The sequence below is a fragment of the Centruroides vittatus genome, unplaced genomic scaffold, assembly GCF_030686945.1.
Source record: "Centruroides vittatus isolate TY-2023 unplaced genomic scaffold, ASM3068694v2 contig_1168, whole genome shotgun sequence".
Classification (NCBI taxonomy): domain Eukaryota; kingdom Metazoa; phylum Arthropoda; class Arachnida; order Scorpiones; family Buthidae; genus Centruroides; species Centruroides vittatus.
In genome coordinates this window covers 2,611,972-2,629,266 of record NW_027120749.1, presented here as the reverse complement: position 1 = coordinate 2,629,266, position 17,295 = coordinate 2,611,972, and the positions used below count along the sequence as shown (strand labels likewise).

Genomic DNA, 17,295 nt, shown 5'->3' with positions numbered 1-17,295 from the left:
CATTTTAAATTAGTTTTTATAATTTAGAATAATAAAAAAATAATTTATACTTATCAATGAAAATTTAATAAGTTTATCGCTATGAAACTCGAAAGTCTATTATGATAAGCGAGTTAATTTAATTTGATTTGTAAATATTTTAAAGAAAAATATAATATTAAAGAATTCTTTTTGTTTAAAATTATAGATATTCACTAGATATTTACTTTTATGATTTTAGACTATTAAAAACATTTCGGAAATAATAAATATTCTTAATGTATTCATTACTAAGGGCCTAAAAATTGAGATAATTTATGTAATCAGTCCACAATAGAAATATAGGTAATAAATAATATAATCTAAATCTATAAATCTTAATTTATAAAGAATATATACATACAAAAACAAAAGAGTTGTGGCATATTCTTCGGATGGACACGTTATTCATACATTTGGATTTGTTTGTTTAGTTATTACACAAAATATAGAAAATATAAATTTTACTCTTATTTGAATATTTACTGCAATTTAATAAAGTTATCAAGGGATATATTTATTTAATTCATAATGTTAACTAGTGACAATAAACATATGGAAATGCCTTTTATTACCTTTTCGAAAATATATACAACAAGATGAACTAACATTGCAAAGCTGCAGAGACATAACGCGTAATTATTATTTTACAGCTTGATTCACTTTGAGAAGATATAGTCTATATATATCATCTATACATGTTTTCATGTTTTCGACGAACAATAATAACGTAACAATATGTTGATACAACACATTGGCAAACATATGTAATTTTTTTTTTAATTACCCGTCTTGCACATTGAATATTATTGTTATTTTGATATTCTTTTCACTTTGAACAATGCTGATGAGTAGTCTCGAATGAACGTGAGCACTGGGTAAATTTTAATAAATGAATAAACACATACTTCTTCAGTAACATAACTTACAAAACAAGCTGTCGAGTTGAGTCAAAACCATTTTGAATATCTGAGAATCTCGACTATAAACGAATGTTAAATAATTTATTTAAAAAAAATATATATTGCTTTTCGACATTATTTAGTGACTTTTTTTATTTATTAACAATCTACAACCGCCAAGCATTCTTTAAATACTCCTAACGCTTCTAACATGAGCATTAAGTCTGTGAGCAGGACATTTTTTCTTTTATTTATTTATTTTTTGCTGATATTATGAGTGGATTTTTTAAAAATTCCACTGGTCACTATAACAACAAATTATCACAGAACAATAGCAACAACTTTACAAAGTTACGATATAGATATAGTGAAGAGCATTTGCTCTCACAACAGCTGTTGTAGATATTGGCAAAAATACAACACCACCTTATTTCGAGAACCGATCAATGCGGGATTTGGATATGGAAAAGAGTGGGATATTTGCAGAAAGAAGAATTGGTAAACCCTAAAGGCACAACCATAATAGTGGTTAGTAGTGATCTGTAATGATGCACTAGCTAAGGGAAGACAAAATGACTGGCAATACCTAATAAAAAAGGAAGGGTAAGCTAAAGTAAATTTGGTTATGTCCCCATATGTCTAACAGTGATAAACTAAAGATTTCGATTGTCCCAGGGTTTTATATGGTGTTTTTTGATATAGGACGTAGCTCTCCTATTTTTTCCATTGTGTATATGCTTCTTCTGGTTTCAGTCGGAGGTTCTTTCTTCAAACCTACTTAAAGATGTTCTTGAATAGCAAAAAACCGTCTCGACTTGAAGCTTCGTTCATGTTTTTAATCTGGAAAAAATACGCAAAATATAACATAAAATTTTATAATATCTACCAATTAAAAAAAGGAAATTTGATTAAATATTTATTTATAACTCATTTCAAAATATAATATACTCTTTTTTTATAAATTGCAATGAATTTCTTTATAATAAAAGAAAAATAAATAATAAAACGTAACGGTACTTTGTACACGCAAACCTTAACAATCCCGTTTAACGATGCAAATGAGATAAAACTTAAGCACGCTCGTTGTTGCAGATATTGGATTTAAAAAACTGATGGATGGTTAACAATAAGAAAATACCTTCTTTTTCTATAAAAGCAATCTTTAAATTAAATAGTATTAAATATTCTTGGGATTATCATCAATTACAATCTTGAATAATCTATAGATTAAAGTGCTGTAACTAACAAAATTCGATAAAATAAACGTTAAGATCTTCAGCTTAACATTTATTCAATCATAAACTAAACAATACGATTTAGTTCTAAAAGTTTTACTTATTCGAAACCTATAAAACCAGCCAGAATTACATTATGGGTCATGTAACAGAAGGATCTCTTTCACACGTCATAAATCTTCTTGAGAAATAGTCGAGTCGATCTTTTCTCTAATCCATTACTATAATATCTTTATTGTAAATTATTCCAAATATAAAAGAAAAAATAACGATATATATTTATTTTTAACGCACATAAACATATATATTTAGGTTATTATTTTCAATATGGGTATAATTTTCACTTATCGGCACTGCGCCAAATTGTTAATATTGCAAGCGCATGCGTTAGTAGAATGTAATTTTCTATCCTACACTGTAGTTCCCATTTTTATTTTCTTTTTTTCACAATTCTATATGCCAATTTTTCATCAAATTTTTAAAAAACTTTTAACGTTTTACATCGGTTCAAAAAATCTGAATGTTCTACCTAAGATTTTGATATTGAATATATTGCTTTGATATTGCGATTTTGTATTTCATACATAGTACTTCAGAAAGCCAAAATTTTTTGAATTCGAACAATCGTTTAAAAATCGTGTTCAAAATGCCATATATATATTTTTTTAATTTATCAAAAATAATGTATGAAAATTCTTTTAAAATTTCATATTTTCAAAAGTTTTCAATATTTAATTCGGAAAATACTAACAAATATTTGATATATATCATTGCATAAATTTTATAATATTTTATGAATAAATAAACACTTCATTTAAAAAAAGAGAGAAACATTAAAAGTAGTTAATAATATAAATTTAATATAATAATAATATTAATAATAATAAAATTTCTTAACTGGAATAAATGTAAAAATAAAAAGTTTCAGCCTGTTCCAGCAAAAGTTTTTAATTTTCTAACGTTTTCGGCTATTTATGCGGCCATAAATTTTAAAAATTATTCTTTTATGTGTTCGTTCCTGATTATAGCTGCAAAGATAGACGAAAACGTTAGAAAATGAAAAACTTTTTCTGGAACAGGCTGGAACTTTTTATTTATTTATTTATTTATTTTATTTTATGTATTTTTAGTTACGTTTCGTTTTTTGAAAATATGTTTTCTTTGATCTTAAACCTGATTAGTATCGATGATAATAACGTAAGATTTTTTCCCTAACAAATTGACATACCAAGCAAACACAAGTTGATTTTGGATCTACATCAAAGAGAAAAAAGGAAACAAGTTAAAAAGCGTGAAACTAGGTTTGAAATTTCAAATTAGAAACTAAAATTTTCAAGTATTTTTACTCTTTAGATCTCTATACTAATCGTCCAAATAGGTTAAAAAAACGTTCCGTTTGTTTTTAATAAATCTCACTTGTCAACTGTCATTTAATATTAGAGAATTTGTTCATTTTTGCCAAATTAACCATTCCGTTGCTTATATTAACGAGAGAAATTCTAAATTATGTTACAGAGTGAAGAGAAATACATTACAATTTGTATTTATTTTTTCTACATTTGGATCTAAACACTACCTAAATATAAAATTTTAATTTATATAAATGTATAACAAGTTAACACAATTATAATTAGCAAAAATCAAAAAAATTATATATTATTTTAATAGAATTTTTATCGTGATGATTGGGAAGCTCTAACTTACGTTTCACATGAGTTAGAGCTTCCCAAGTTTTATTTATTCTGTTGTTTTCAATGGACGAATTCCGGAATCGCGATCTACCGGTTGAACGTGTGAACTTTACGTAGTTTCAAAATGTGTTTATATTTTATTTAGTAAAAATTTAACATATAAAACTTTTGTAAATTTCAATATTTATAATCTACGTACATAAATTATTTAATCAAATTGAATATAATTTTTTAAAATTAAAAATTTTGATGGAAACGAATGAAAACGAATTAATATTCTCATCCAATTAATGAGAAAGTTGCTCATACAATATTTATCTAAAATTCATCGAGATATTTCGAAATTATTAATTATTCGAATATTAATTTTACCGATAGGATTTTAAATAAAAATCCTTAAATATCATGACACTAATTTAAAAATGTACGCCAATTTTTTAATTAATATTTTAAAAATAGAATATTTTGTATAAACACAAACTTGAACTTTAATTAAAAATTTTTATTTGTAAAAATAAATATTGAAAATTATGTTTAAAAGATATGTTTTTGGCAAAGATGCACCTTCCAAAATTAAAAATTCTTGCTTAATTTCTCTACCAATGATGTCAGACCATATCGCTTTTATCCTAATGATGTTTTCAAAAATAACTTGCACCAAAAAAAAAATCTTTCAAGTTTTTTAACATTAAAACCCAGCTTTTCGTTAAAAGAAATGTTTGTTTTTAGTCGCCAAAAGCGCAACTTTTAATATAAATTTATATCCTTCTAGTAATAATACTTTACTTGAATTAACTAAATGTTGTTTGAATCATTAAATAAGTTAGAATTGAAGTGTTTACTATCAGCTCTTTAAGTCCCTTTTAACTTTAAATAATGCAATAAGGCAATTTATCGCAGCAATTCATTAAAGATAAAGGTCACAAGTGAATAAAACTACAAGAAAAAAATAATAAAATAAAATTATAAGTATATTTTTCTCTCTAATTTATACATATTCTTTAATTAAAATTTAATAAATATATATATAAAACATTAAATTCATTTTAAAATGTTATAAGATTTATTTTCTATTTTCTTTTATAGGAAATGCTAATTTTAATCTTAACATAATTCAGTAATGTATATATAATTAATGCCAAATAAATAAGTTTTAAGTAAAAAATTAATAAAATAAATTCGTAAATATTTTAATACTTTTGAAAACAAAAGGAAAATATCTCGAAAATCCTGGATAAATAATTTTGTCAGCAGATTAGAAATATAATATTGTTTTCTTCTTATAGGATTATTTTAAATAAAATGATTTTTCTTTTTCGTTTTCGTTAAGAGTAAAGTTATTTGGATTAATAACTAATCATTCTCAAACACGGTTAGAAAGAAAATTATTTTAGCAATCGTGTTATATTTTTAAAACAACTCTTTTATATTTAAATTATATTATAAAGATTTCAAACATCAAAGAAAATGTTTGTTTCTCTGTGATAAATATGTCAAAAGTAATTCTAGAAATTATTAATTACTACTTTATGTTTAACAATTAATAAAACATGAGCTTATACAAAAAAATTCATTTCAAATTTTTACTTTTTTTCTATTGTAATTAAATTATCTACTTTACATTTTTGATAAAAATGTGCTCATAAGAGCATTTTTTCACCAAGAATTTAAATTTATAGTAAACATATTTTTTAAAAATACGGGACCATTAAAAGGAAAAAAAAAAAGCTTATTTTCGTGATATTTTAAAATTAAGTATAATTGCGTGTTTAACTATTTTAAACTTGAATTTATCCAAAAAATTTAACATTAAAATTTCAAATTTTTTACATTTTTAATCGCCTACTTTGTATCTGTAATTTTAAAAAATGTACAGTACAGTACGTATTGTTATAATAATAATAATAATAAAGTTTATATAAAAGTGCATTCGTGTAAGAAAATAATTTTTGTATTATTTCAAAAGTACTAATTATCACTTCGAGTATTGAAACTTGAGTTTAATCTAAAAAATTGCATCTTAAATTTTTAATTTTTCTCTACCCTAATTAAATCTCTACTTCATATTTGTTTGAAAAGCGCTTTTATAATAAATATATTTTATTTTTCTTTTAAAATGTATATTCATTTTCTGTTTTTTATAAAATAAAATAAAAAAATTGGCATACCCATTGATCCACTTAGGAAGTAAGTGCTCTGTCGAGCGTAAATCTGACAAAAGAAAATTTGCTTCAAGTCACAAATTTTTTTTCTACTCCGTAGATGAATTATTATACCTAACTCAACGAGGGAAAGTACAGACAAACGATTGTTGAATATTTAGAAAAATTAAAATCAACTGATTTGTAAAGAATAAAATATTAATTTAAAAATGAAATTACTTTCCCGACATATTTATTTCATAGATTATTAAAATAATTTAATTTACACTTGTATAAATAAAAATAAATTAATTTTTAGATTTTAGGTGTTAAACAAATCAAATAAACGTAATTATTTAATACAAATATTAACTCTCGAATTTTATAATAATTCTCGTTAAAATACTTATCATCACATTTTCAAGTTTATTTATTGCCGTGTTTATAAGAATTGAATATTTATAGAATTATTATTATTATTTTAGTGTTAGGTATAATATTATTTCTTAAAATGTACTTTTATATCATTACATTAAATATATATAATAAAAATTTAAAAATAAAAGTATCGATACTTCGTAAAATAACATTACTATAACTTTATTTAATTTTAATAAATAATCATTATATTTACATACAAATATATATTGCTTAAGTTTAATATCAAGCAATATTATATAAATTACAATTAAATTGTTTAAAAATCAGTTTTATTGTATAATAAAATCGTTTTTTCTTATTATAAAAATTTATTTAATACATTCCTCCCTCTGTATCCGTAGGAAATTGGCTCCAGGATCCTTGTGGATACCGAAATCCGCAAACGCTCAAGCTAATTATATAAAATGGTATAGTATTTGCTTATAACCTACGCACTCTTCCTTAAATCACCTCTAGATTACTTATAACATTTAATACAATTTAAACAGTTGTTATATTGTATTATTTACAGAATAATGAAAGAAAAATAGCCTATATATGTTTAGTACAGACATAACACTCGTAAGTTCTCAGTACAAGTTCAACGTAACATTTTCTTTCTTTCAACACTTGCTTTCATTTAATGATCTAAATGAAAGAAATATTTAAAATATAAATAAAGAGAAACCCGCAGATACAGAGGGATAACTGTACTGGATATTATATTATATATGTGTGTGTTAAATAAATTCTCAAATAATTGAAAGAATATATTTTATTATATACAATAATCCTCTCTTCTACAGGGACCTACCATATTAGTTAATTATATAATAAATAAATTCATTTATTTATTATATAATAATTGAAAAAAATAAAGTTTATTTTAGTATATGATTAAACTGTTTTAAGTAATTAAATTATATGTAGCCTATATATACTATTTTAATTTTATATTATTATAGAAATATATTAAAATTTTAAAAAAAAATTAAATTTTAAAATCTATATTCTTCATATCGTTACATTAAAAACATTATAGAACGTAAGTTATTATGTAAAAACATTTATTAATAAAAAGATTACTGTGAAGTTTTATAATTTTGAATTTAATTTTATAAAGATTGCATAGTAACAAATACTTTTAAAAATATATTATTTTTTACTCAAGTTCTGCGTCAAATTTAATTTTCAAGCAATCAAATTTGTTCTACTTTCTGTACAAGATTATTACTTTTTATATATATAAGAATAAAAGGGTAAGACATATTCAATCTTTATTTTAAGATAAAGTGTTAAGTAAGGGAAAAAATTAAGAAAATTTAAAATAAAAACATGTCCGATACTTTTCTTAATTAAGTTTTTAAATTTTGCTCTTAATGGAATACTTTAAAAACAATTTTATCTAATTATAATTATTATATTTTTAGATGTAGCGTAAAAAACCGTTCAGTAAACATAAACATAATTTTAAACGATTAAATAATTTTTTAAAATGCTAATTATAAAATTATTTATTTGTAATTATTATAATGTTGTTTTTCTCAACAAATAATTCACCATTCTCTAATTCTTTAAAGAGATTAACACCAGAGAAAAAGCTCGGAAATGTTACATTAAATAAATAAACTACAAAGTTTGTTATGCCAGTGTAATGATAATTTTGAATTCTGTACAAAATATATTTCTAAAATACAAATAAAATTCTTTTTTTTAAACGATATAGTTGTTAAACTCACAAAATGAAGATATAAAAATTCAAAACACAGATTTTTTTAGATACGAGAAGAAGCAAATGTGACAAACAATAATATGAATGGTAAGTGAGAGTGACGAAATTGTTCTTTACAAATTTACAAACTTTAACGTTTTCATCCAGAAAAACACATAATAATACGGTAGAATTTGATCTGAATATGAATTTGATTTTTATGATGTATAATATTCAAAATAGAGGAAAAATAATCTTTTTAATAATATTTTTTATTGCTGTACGATTGAGTAATGACAAAACAGATAATCTTTAAGAAAATTTACTTATTATTATCAAAATAAAATATCAAATATTAGGAGAAGCGCAAATGTAACCTGAAGAAATCTGAACAGCTTTCAGTTAATATTTTGTTATGCTACTGCTGGCAAATACCATCTTTTTTTATGTTTAGTGCTGATGTAAATGTCATTTTGTATCAGGATAAATTTATCACAACAATCAAAAGAGAGTAAATACACATGATGTTAATTATTGTATAGCAAACCTAGTAAACCTTATGTTAACCTGTTAACAGAATGTTTCTCATTATGCCTCTTTCTATTTTAGAGTTTGATAATTACAAAGTAATTTATTCATCTATTAATTACATTGGCATAGTTACACTTATTCAAACTGTATTCAAATTAGATTTTTTTTTTGTTTTTTTGCTTTAGAAATTCAAAATTCGCATCTACTTTACCATTAAAGTAAATATTTATTTTAAAAAACACTTATTAAATTTATAATTTACTCTAAAAGTTAATTAAAAATTTTAATTATGTAAAATATTTACTATTATTTATTTTTGTTTTCAACAAATAATAATTAACAACAAACTATGCCTATTTCTAAATTCCTTGATATTTTATATTGTTTGATAATTAAAATAATTAAAATATATATTAAATTTAAAAGCAAAAATTTTCAAAATATACACAGTGATTCAAAACTTGGGTTAAAATTTTTTAAGGAAGACAGAGAATATAAAAACAAGGCATATTCACATAGGAATGTACGATAGAAAATGCTAGAGATGAAGTAATGACGACAATGGTAAAACAATCTTTATTAGGCCCTATAGCACATTAGTATGGCGTTTCCGATCACACATTCCTATGTGAATATGTTTTGTTTTTACGTTCTCTGCCTCCCCTAATACTTTGTATCTCGAGTTTAGAATCACCCTGTATATAGAAGCTAAATTTATTTTTAATTATAACAGAGTTTAAATGATGACTTTAAATATAAAAATTTTAAATTAATATAACTTGATGTAAGAATCAAAGATGTTAGAAAATAATTACCATAACCTACACTGTGTAATCATCAAAAATATTTTAAAAGTTCATTAATTCAAGTAAAGTAAACAAATATATTAATAAATTTAATAATCTTGTCATTCTTGAAATTTAAAAATCAATTATTAAGGCAGTCTCACTCTAGCAAACATAAATTAATTATTTAATGCTGGAAAATATAAAGATAGAAAAGAGAATATTAGTCACTTTTAAAGTATAATTACTTACTTAAATATAGATATTGATATTATATTTAAAATTTTTAAAAATTAACGAAAAAAATGCAAATGAAGTAGTACGTAATCAATTCAGTAATATACTATAAATTTATTTAACCACTTCTCATATAAATTTTATGGACGTTCTGTGTAGATGTAGTGCGATTAAATTTATGTAAATAGTTTGATATATATCATTTTTGTGTTATTTAACTGTTAATTTCTGTTAATTATAATTAACGAAGTTAATGATTAAGCATAAAATGATTTTAATATGTATTAAAAAGGACTTAAACATTAGATTTCAATCAATGGATTGCAATCGCTTTAAGTATTTTTGATAATCTGTAATATACTAAAACAAGATCGTCAAATTACGGCTTATAAACGATTTTATATGTTAAAAGAGCTAATTTAAATTATTCAGAAATAATTATGCTCTGTATTAAATATCGAATTGTAATCTATTGTTAATATCTAGTCTATAAAAACGAGAAATTGTTTTAAAAATGTATACATACATACTGTACAAGAATCAACGTTTATGTGTTCTTATATTTCTTCTGTTAATAAATTAATGAAATCGTTAGAAAATTAAAACATAATTTCAGAAATACATTCATAAAAATATATTTACCATTACTTACAGACACAAATTAACTTTAAAACGACCTAAGAATAATTAATATTTATTAAACTTATAATTTCGTTTATAAGAAGTATTTGACATTAAAATTAAGACATTTTTATTACTTATTATTAAAGAATAAAAAAATTCATTTTACTTTCATATTCACACTAACAAAAAGAAGAAAATCTTAATTAATGATAGATTATATTCAACAATTCTGATTAAAATCACCTCCCTAATAATTGATATTATTAAAGAGAATATCTAAAAATAGACATTTCGTCACATTATAATCAAGATGGGTGAAAAGAAAGTGGAAAAATGTACCGCCCTTCCGTGTGAACTCCACCCTAAAAAAGTATTCTATAGTAAAATTAGAATTTTTATAATTATTTGCCCAATCGAATTGATTCAAAACATTCAAAACATTGTCCTAAATCAAACTTATCTGCACTTAAATGTAAGAAAGTTTTCATAACATTACGTAGTCTACACGTAAACATTGAATAAAATTTCAAAAATTCATTTTATAACCATGGAGAATATAATAAAATGAATTATTCATGAATAGAAATGCTAAATAAGTTAAAAGTTGTCTTCTGATATGTAGGAAAGATTTTTAAAAATATAAAGAATTATTGCAAGAATTGAAAATGATGTTTGATTGGAGAATTTAGCATGATTAAAAAAAAAAATACAGAAATATTTATTTTTGTTTCTTCAACCAATCGTTGCTTATCTTCATTAAAATCTTTTAATATTTTTGCAGAAGTTCATTTATCTTTATATATTGCTATTGTTCTTCCATATAACTTAGATTAGTATTTATTATCCGTTTATTTATTTTATCATTATATTAAGTAATGCAGATTCTATAAATCTACAATAAAATAGATTAATACTATTTAGGCCATGTTGATTCAATTAGACTCAACGTAAACCTAGAAATGAATTCCCATATTCTGAAAATACTTAATATTTTGAGAAATATTCTAAGATCTTTAATAGAATTATGTGAAACTACGAATTAATTAATTAATTAATTAATATTAATACCGATTATTCAATTCATGATGGCGCATTATTGTTAATCAAGAAAGGAAAAATTGTTATAACTACAAAATATTTTTTAAATAAATTAAATAAATTCCAGGTAATTACAGATGTTCGTAATTACAATAAACTTTTTAAATACTCTCTTTAGATATTAAACTATTAAAAATTGTTGTAAAAGATGGCAAAGTACAGTTTAATAGGGCGTTAACGTATAGAATTTAGAATTATTTAGAATTATCATCGGATTATCAATTTATAAATCAAACGATATCGAATTTGACATTAATGCATAATAAAATATTTACATGAATATACAAAATTCAAACCGAAGCTTTCAACACTAAAGCAAAATTTAAGAATTCTTGACGACTCAATTTTGTAAACAGAAGGTATTCAATGTTTAATATAAGATTTTTAAAATGACATAATTTATTGATAATATTTTCGAAGAAATTCTTAAACACATTATACATTACTCAAAGTCTCATCCAAACTTCGACGAATAAATGATGATTCCGAGATCTTGTACTTAATCAAATTTAAATAACACGCGAGATTTAATTCAATTCTACAACAATCTTATCCAAAACAGCGCTCGAATTTTGGAAGAAATCCAAAAACATTTTTTTCATCTCTATTATTTAACAATGAGTAATGTTTACAGTGTAGTGCAATGTTTGTTTTTTAGAATAAATTACGAAAAAAAAATCATTGAACAGTAAACTCTTTTCAAATTTCATAAATAATAATAATAATAATAGCTTAATAATTTCGAGAGGAAATGACGTACTACAAAATAAAGTTCTATGAGTGTTCATCAAATATATTCATTAAAATGAATTCTTTCAAGTGTTCTTCAGATATCGAATAACAATTCTGTGATTCTCATAGGATTATGTTTGCTTCCTTTGATAGTTAATATAAGAGAGAATAAGAGAATGTGTTTTTATTAATCTAAAAAAAAAACATCGTGATAAGCCAGATAAGACACACAAACGCATTTATTCTATTATTCTTTCTTAACATACGAATTTAACAAATATTCATTTAATTATAAAAGAAAGGAAGTAATAAATTTATCGAACTAGCAGCGAGTTCTCGTAGAACTTATTGATTGGTATCGACCTTCGAAATGACCTGGCAAATACTTGAGCAGGTGTGGTCCATAATTCAATTCCAAAAATAACGAGTTATTTGATTTGTTAGAAATTTTAACCGTAAATCATGTTCCATTCCCTAATTTAATTTATACAATTTTTTTTCAATATAGAAACGAAAAATTTTAAAACGTATATTCTAAAGTTTTCTGTAACGAATAGATATATTTTATACTTTTTTAGTATTAGGATTTATTTGAAATTTTAAATTCATACATTGTTCCTGAGAGATTTTTTTATTCTGCCAATTACTAGTTTATATATACTCGAAGAGCCTACAGCAGTATTTAATATTTTTTTTAAAAAATTTTATTCCATTCTGTATGGTCTCGGTATTGATTTTTGTTGACGTCTCTGCAATCTGCCTTTTCTCTGCTTGATCTTATTTATACTTCGAAGTATGAACTGAATTAATACACCACACCTTTTTAGAGGAATCAGAGCGTTAAATGATCCAACCGTTCTTATACTCTTGAGGTCAATAGTTGCAGAAACAAAAATATGATTCATAAGTGTATATATTCTCCAAGTTTTAAATGAGATATCATTTATCTAGATTTGTTCTTATTCTAGAGAAAAAGAAAATAAGAATGATCTAGAAGGGGATATAATAAATAGAGATAAGAAACAGTAGAAGAGGAGAAAGAAAAATGAAGTACAAGAAAATAGTTAGTTAAGAGGAACAAAATAAATGAAAGGAATAGGAGAAAGCGCACCAAAAAAAATAAATAAATAAAAAGAAAATAAATAAATGCCAATATCGGAAGCCAATAATGTGATTAAGTAATAAATAATGCTAGAGCAGCAAAGATGATTAAAAAAGCAGGAAAAATTTTTTTAAAAGAGGAGTAAACAAATATACAGAAACAAACTTCACGAGAATAATAAACAAATTTGAAAAAATTATATAAATAAAATTTATTTGCGTACTTAAAATGCTATACTTTTAATAAAATTATCCAAAAACCAACCATATTAATAAAATTTGCACATAGAATTTGACCATGCAAAATTCATAATCTTCATATCTTACGTAAAATACTTGAAGCAATAATATTAAATATCGGATGAAAATGACTCATGACCTTAATATCAGAAATTATTTAGGAAAATATTCATTAAATATTTCACAAAATGAGCTTAGAGAGTACTAATAAAATTCCATAGAAAGATCTAAATTAAATGGGAATTCAGGAATTTCTATTATTTCGGGAAAAAATTATATTATTACAAATTCAATAATATCAAAAAAGTGACGTTTAAACTGACGAATAAATGCAATTTTTACAAAGAGAAACTATTAAATTTACCTGTTTCTGAAAGTCTACGTTAACTTGTATACAGGTTGTGCATTTAGAAAATATTGTACACTTATAAAAAAATTCGAAGAGTAAAGAGAAAAAGAAAAAAAAAGCATAACAGTCAACCTTCAACTTGCGATATTTGTAAACATATCAGTAAATAATGCTTTATTTATTGATCTGAATAAGATTTTACCAAAACTAACAACATAGATAATACTTTTGTCACATTAAAACTCATGCACATACTGTGTAAAAAAACATACAAGGATACAGATAATACTTGTGTTTATGTTCTCTAAGTGTAACTATTTTTCTGCTACTTCTCTCCTTTCTTGTTATTTTTCTAACTATTTATTTGTACTTTTTTTTAAATCTGTCTTCTATTTTCCTTTTTCTTTTCTATTTCTAATTTTATTTTATTTTTTATTTCTTTCAGATTTTTGCATCTCATATATAAATGTTACAAATTTACGAAAGAATTTTAATTAAAAATGTCAAGATGCTATCGAATGACAAGTCACTTTCATCACTATACGTTTATTCTACTTTAGCATTTTATGTTGCTTTTAATTAATATAGTAGTAGATTGAAGATAGATTTACTCTTAAAATTATTTAACTTATTATCATTACAGGTCAGCCGATAGCTTATTATCGCGAATAACATTTAAATGAGAATTTCTCTTTACTAAACGAAATAATTTATAAGAATCAGAAATATATATAAATATAAGTAGAAACATTTATTATTGAAATTTGAATAAATTAGAATTATTTTCCGCAAATTTAAATATAACTTATTCATACAATTTTAGTTGTATGATAAAATGTTTAATCCCTAAAGATGGGGTTTGCATGAGTTTTAAATTAATTTGAATTTATAAGTAGTAGATTTAGATTTTAATCATTCAACTTAAAAATATTATTTTAAAATGTACACGAATAGTTTAATTGAATGGAAATTTATTTAATGTTTAAATATGAAAAATTTTTTTAATTTGATATTTTCTAATAACTAGATGTATATATTACATTTATTTAAGAATTAGTTTTTGTAAGTAAGTACGAACAATAATAATAATATTAAAAATAAAATTTACAATTGAAACTATTGTACAAAAACAATTCTTTCATATCTATAATAATAAAAGAATGATTGTGCCACAATCAATAAAATGTTTCTTTTCACTAAACTTTTATTTATTTAGTTTTTTTCAAGTTTATTTTCATTTATTTTTCTGGGTTTTAGAATTTCTGTGAAATTGAATCTTTCCAATTTCATTTAAAAATGGAAAATGCTTATATCAAGGTTTATTATCATTTTTTCAATATATTGTTTTTCTCTATATCGTAAACATACTCATTAAAATAAAATATATAAAATTTTTTCAGGTACTTCTAAACAACTTGAAAACGTAGAAACATTTATAGACTGCTACGTTGATAGATCCATTCTTACTCAGCACCTCGAACATAAGAATCGATCTATTAAGGCCTGAACGTAGTCTTTGCTCGTAGATCCCATCTTATAGAGCACTTAGAATCTAGATCTGTCGACTCTGATAATCTATTAATGTCTTTGAACGTAGATTCTGTTTTCTAGAGCGTTTGAAAGATAAGACTTGGTTGTAAATAGATTTATTAAGGCGTCGACGTAGCCTTAGCACATAGATCTATTTTCTAAAAATTAAGAAATGATCTATCGATTCTGGCTAAAATATCATCTAAATTAAGAAATCAGAAAAAAAAGATGAAAATGTATTTATTAAAATTTGGTTGCTAGACAAGTATTTCTAATCTTTATAATACACTAAACAGTTGGTTTTAACAAATACACATTTAGAATGATATTTGATAAAATATATGTTTTATATTAAATTTATACAGATTTGTAGCTAGGGGATACGTGGTAGCTAAGCTCCCAAATATAGTATACATAATACATGCTTTCGCTTTTTACGTAAACTTACGCTAATATTACTTATTTTTACATTTAAACTGTAGCTAATAGGCCTAGTGCTGACTGAAAAACAAAATGCTAGTCACAATTTTTTTAGTTTCTCCTTTAGTCTGCTTCAATAATTTATTCTTGGCTACGAGACTGAATTTATATTTTAAAAATTTATAATATTAACTGTTTCAAAATTTTTTTTCATATATATCAATAGTATACATTTTTAAAGAAAACCAAACACGAAATTTAAAATAAACGTACAGATTATGAATTTTAAATAAAACGTATAATGTGCACTTTTGTTCGAAAAATATAAAATATGTTTAAATTTTTAATTGTTATAACAATTTATTATTTTTAGGTTTGCAACGACATGCTGATCAATTTCTGTTAATATTTAAAACATGGTGGATATAAACATATTAAAATTTATTTATATCTATCATAATCATAATTATCAACATCAATTTTGATTTTATACTTTCTGCAAAATGAGCATTTTCAATGTGTTCTGGAATGTGTAATTTTATATAAAAATATTCAATTTTGAAATAAAAATAATGCAATAACTAAAATTTTGCTGATTTATATTACATATATAGAAATGATCTAATGCGCATGAATTATTTACATCAAAATGCACTCTCTAGTCTAAATTCTCTTCATTTTAATGCGATCTGCATTTGTCATCATTCGCCCAAATAATCAAAAATGAGAAACTCCTTTATCAAATAAGCAAATTTTGAATGTTTATCCGGAAATTTCCTTAGTGTTTACATAGATCTATATACGGGTTTGATCAACTTATCCTTTATTTAAATTAGTCTATATCTTAGTTATTTAAAATTAAAACTGAAATTTCTTCGATTCCTAACTCTTTCTAATATATCGAATTCCTTAAAAATATGCATGCTTTGAGAGTTTTTATAAGAAGAATCTCAGGAAAACTCCAAGAATTTGAGAGGTTACAAATACGAATAAATGGTGCGTGCATTTACAATAAAAAAAAGTCTTTGGAAAATCTAGTATTTTGTACATTATTTATATTTATAGAATACGATACATTGTATATAGCAATTTAAATTCATTATATAATTTATTCTTTAGAGCAGAATTATATACAGTATACAATTGCTATAAGTGAATTACATAATATTACAAAATTATGCATTGACAAAAAGTTTCACTATTTTTATAAATCCGAATTTCTGATAGACTTAACAGTGCTAAAATTTGATTTAATTCTTTTCTTTTTTTCTCTGTAAAAATAATGTATATTTATTTCTTTTGTAGAAAATCCATTTATTCTGCTTCAGTTAATGTCTTCAGTTTAAATAATAAATATGATAATTTATTTAAATCGTGATTAAGCTCTGCATTTTTATATTCATAGAAATTCTGTTATAAAGCATTAATAGAAAATTGCTTACATAAAAAAATAACTTGAAAAATTACTAAAATAAATGTCAAAAAATATAAAAGTATATTTTTCATAATTATGAAATGGTATAGATACAT

At 23.2% G+C, this 17,295-nt stretch overlaps 1 protein-coding gene across 1 annotated transcript in view; it reads right to left on the bottom strand.

Moving 5' to 3' along the window:
* Positions 1-572: 572 nt before the first annotated feature.
* The window catches only part of LOC136982094 (octopamine receptor beta-2R-like), a 56,558-nt gene continuing 39,835 nt past the window's right edge, over positions 573-17,295 (bottom strand). The window contains exon 2 of the mRNA XM_067278521.1: positions 573-1,760. The gene's annotated coding sequence lies outside the window, so the exon portion shown is untranslated. The remainder of the gene's footprint in view (positions 1,761-17,295) is intronic.